The sequence below is a fragment of the Schistocerca gregaria genome, chromosome 5, assembly GCF_023897955.1.
Source record: "Schistocerca gregaria isolate iqSchGreg1 chromosome 5, iqSchGreg1.2, whole genome shotgun sequence".
NCBI classification, from domain to species: Eukaryota; Metazoa; Arthropoda; class Insecta; order Orthoptera; family Acrididae; genus Schistocerca; species Schistocerca gregaria.
In genome coordinates this window covers 465305726-465310295 of record NC_064924.1, presented here as the reverse complement: position 1 = coordinate 465310295, position 4570 = coordinate 465305726, and the positions used below count along the sequence as shown (strand labels likewise).

Here is a 4570-nt window from a genome sequence, read left to right as displayed (position 1 = left end):
TTGGAATTATTATATTCTTCTTGAAGTCTGAGGGTATTTTGCCTGTCTCATACATCTTGCCCACCAGATGATAGAGTTTCGTCAGGACTGGCTCTCCCAAAGCCGTCAGTAGTTCTAATGGAATGTTGTCCACTTCCGTTGCCTTGTTTCGACTTAGGTCTTTCAGTGCTCTTTCAAACTCTTCATGCAGTATCATATCTCCCATTTCATCTTCATCTACATCCTCTTCCACTTCCATAATATTGTCCTCAAGTACATTGCTCTTGTATAGACCCTCTATATACTCCTTCCACCTTTCTGCTTTCCCTTCTTTGCTTAGAACTGGGTTTCCATCTGAGCTCTTGATATTCATACAAATGATTCTCTTTTCTCCAAAGGTCTCTTCAATTTTCCTGTAGGCAGTATCTAGTGAGATAAACAACATCCTTACCTTTGTCCTCTAGCCATCCCTGCTTAGCCATATTGCACTTCCTGTCAATCTCGTTTCTGAGACCTTTGTATTCCTTTTTTGCCTCCTCCATTTACTGAATTTTTATATTTTCTCCTTTCATCAATTAAATTCAATATCTCTTCTGTTACCCAAGGATTTCTGCTAGCCCTCGTATTTTTACTTACTTGATCCTCTGCTGCCTTCATTACTTCGTCTCTCAAAGCTACCCATTCTTCTTCTACTGTATTTATTTCCCCTGTATTTGTTAATTGTTCCCTAATGCTCTCTCTGATGAAACTCTCTACAACCTCTGGTTCTTTCAGTTTATCCAGGTCCCATCTCCTTAAATTCCTACCTTTTCAAAGTTTCTTCAGTTTTAGTATACAGTTCATAACCAATAAATTGTGGTCAGAGTCCACATCTTCCCCTGGAAATGTCTTACAACTTAAAACCTGGTTCCTAAACCTCTGTCTTACCATTATATAATCTATCAGAAACCTTCCGGTGTTTCCAGGCTTCTTCCACATATACAACCTCCTTGCATGATTCTTAAACCAAGTGTTAGCTGTGATTAAGTTATGCTCTGTGCAAAATTCTACCAGGTGGCTTCCTCTTTCATTTCTTACCCCCAATCCATATTCACCTAATACGTTTTCTTCTCTCTCTTTTCCCACTATCGAATTCCAGTCCCCCATGACTATTAAATTTTCGTCTCCCCTCACTATCTGAATGTTTTCTTTTATCTCATCATAAATTTCTTCAATCTCTTCGTCACCTGCAGAGCTAGCTGCCATATAAACTTGTACTACTGTGGTAGGCGTGGGCTTCGTATCTATCTTGGCTACAATAATGCATTGACTATGCTGTTCGTAGTAGTTTACCCGTGCTCTTATTATTTTTTTTTTTAATTCGTTATTAAATCTACTCCAGCATTACCACTATTTGATTTTGTATTTATAGCCCTGTATTTACCTGATCAAGTCTTGTTTCTCCTGTCACTGAAATTCACTAATTCCCACTATATCTAACCTTAACATATCCATTCCCCTTTTTAAATTTTCTAACCTACCTGCCTCATTAAGGGATCTGACTTTCCACACTCCAATCCGTAGAACGCCAGTTTTGTTTCTCCTAATAATGATGCCCTCCTGAGTAGTCCCTGCCTGGGGATGCAAATGGGGTACTATTTTACCTCTGGAATATTTTATCCAAGAGGACACCATCATCATTTAACCATACAGTAAAGCTGCATGCCATAAGGAAAAAAATTACGGCTGTAGTCTTCCCCTTGCTTTCAGCCATTCACAGTACGAGCACAGCAAGGCCATTTCGGTTAATGTTACAAGGGCAGATCAGTCGACCATCCAGACTGTTGCCACTGCAACTACTGAAAAGGCTGCTACCCCTCTTCAGGAACCATACATTTTTCGGGCCTCTCAACAGATACCCCTTCTTTGTGGTTGCACCTACAGTACAGCTATCTGTATCGCTGAGGCACGCAAGCCTCCCTACCACTGGCAAGGTCCATGGTTCATGGTTCATGGGGAGGATTAATTTGATATGTTTTCGCACTCGCTTCCACAAACGCTAGAGCTTTTAACTGTCAAGACTGCACCAATTAATCACAATATCCTTTACTGATCCCAGTTTAAAATTCAGACATCCCATAATAAATGAAATCATAATTAAATCAAGACCCTAAGCTGCCGACAGTTGTTGATATACATCAGAGGGGACAGTTGAAAATGTGTGCCTCGATTGGGATTCGAACCCAAGATCTCCTGCTTACATGGCAGACGCTCTATCCATCTGAGCCATCGAGGGCACCTGGCAAGTTCCCCGTGAGACCCACATCCCATAATAAAGGTTCTACTAAATTATATAATCAATTAGCTCTGTTGAGACCGTACACTACAATTTTTTTTTTCCTCTTTTGAGTTAGTACATTACTATTTGTGAATTAAGTCTATCCTCACAAAAGTGGTTGATGAATTGTTGTCATGAAAAATTCATCATTACTTCAATATTTATGTAGAAAATTAACTTCAATAAGACATTTCGGGTGCAGCCTAATAATTATTTCCCCTCCTCTTCTTCTTTCTTACTTCTAGTCTGGTTTCTTCCCCATTTCCCTTCCCTTGTTTATTTCACTTATTTCCATTTTCGTTTTGTTTTATCTTTCTTCTGTTTTGCATTCTCTACACAGTGCTAAGAATTGACTCGTCCGCATTTTGCATCACAAAAACTAGTGTGATAATGATGGTACTTTTTACCAATAAAGTAAAATATTAGCAACACTGTCATCAATCACCGTAAATAATAATCAAATCCAAGATAAATGTGTGTCACCCTTTGAGTAATTAGCTAAATATGAGGGTTGCAGCAAAAGTCATTGCAATTACTTTGAAAGACAGTAACAGGTGCAAACGTGTAACGCTTTTGTATGGTGAATAAATAGTTGCCACTCTATAAGTTTCAACCCTTGTAGTTTCGCGAAAATCACCATAGTCACGAGTTGCTCCCTGCTGATCTGCCAGCAAGACAGAAAAGTTTGCTCTGAAACATCTTGCTCACATGGAAGCGGACAGTGAATGGCTATTGAACATTCTGTGGTCACAGAACAAGACATGTCAATTAACAGAATTTTAGAATATGGGCAACACAGAATCCGCTGACACATCAACCACTACCACTTCATTCTCCAAAGGTGACTGTGTGGTGCGGGTTGATGGCACTGCTTATTATAGGGCACTATTTTATTGAGGAGATGAATCTTGTTACCTATCTCATCACTGGTAAATGCTGTAAGAGAGAGTCTTTTGCGCAGTAGTGTCATTCCAACCCTTTAACAGCACAATATGTGGGTAAAATAATTTTTATGCAAGATCGTGGTGCTCCACACACTGCAGAGCCAGTGAAGTAGCTGCTACAGGGTATTTCAGAAGTGCCAGAATCACCAGTCATTTCCCTACAGCTTGGCCATCTAGATCACCTGATCTCAATCTGTGTGACTTCTGGCTGTGGAGTTATCCGAAAACTGACGTATTCAGTGCTCCAACTACGAATGCAGCTGAACTGAAGACATGCACATTGCGCAATGCATTCTGGGCATGACACCTGAGACATTCACATCTGTTGTGAAACATTCTGTACCTCGATTTCAGTGTGTGGCAGAAAACAGTGGACAGCACATTGAATACGTCTTGCGCCACTCTCACGACTATCAGAAACTGATGTCCTTTAGCTTTTTATGTGATTTTTGGTCTCAGGACAATTAACAAGTCTTTCCCATCTGATGCGGTACGACCTTGCCATGGTGGAAGGGTTTATCTAGTTAATAGTGCTGAAACTGTTGACTGCTGAACTTGTGCAGTCATGCACATTGAACAGTACAGATCGTATAATACTCAAGTCAAACCATAGCCATTTTACTGCAATTCACCTACCATTTGTAGTTGACCCTATTGATGTTAAGATGCATACAGAACAATCTATTGGTGAGATTTTCAATTTTTGTTATTCCCCCTCCTCCCCATGACAATAACATGCTCTTCACATCTGACATCATTCTGTGCAGTGGTTATGTTTTTATAGCATTTTGAAACTGGTAGTTTAATTATGGATAACCTAAATTTTTAAATTATAGACAAGATCAACATGTTGTTTTCTTGAAATTAATCTGCATTAGTAAGGATAATTTTATGTTGCATCTCCAATTAATCAGAATTCTTCTTTAGTATCATGTTCCTTCATCCAACAAGAAACACTTTCTGCTAGGCCAATTCTCCTCCTATCACAGGAATAAGTCACCAGTGGTGCATCACTCTGGTATGTAGATTCACCAGAGTCCTTCCTGGAAAATTTAGAAATGTGAAAGTTCTTATACACAATTACATCTCTCTCATTAAAACTTTCAAGGCCAGCCACTGCAACAGAAATAAACTCATAATAGTCAAAGTGGTCCAACTATTACCATATTCAACAGCACCTGTGTGAATTATACTGTCCTGACTGGAGCTTGTGTTTTTGTAGTATTTAGGAAGCCTTTAAGTATATTTCACACATGCTGCTGGACATGGTAACAGCTGGACTATTGTAGTTACTGTGAGGTGTATTTTTGCTGCAGTGGCTGGCCTTTAA

At 39.5% G+C, this 4570-nt stretch overlaps 1 non-coding gene across 1 annotated transcript; it reads right to left on the bottom strand.

Annotated features, from left to right (window-relative positions):
- Positions 1–2180: 2180 nt before the first annotated feature.
- Trnat-ugu (transfer RNA threonine (anticodon UGU)) lies at positions 2181–2255 on the bottom strand. Its single transcript has one exon. It is a non-coding gene; the product is annotated as a tRNA-Thr (tRNA).
- Between the last annotated feature and the right edge of the window lie 2315 nt (positions 2256–4570).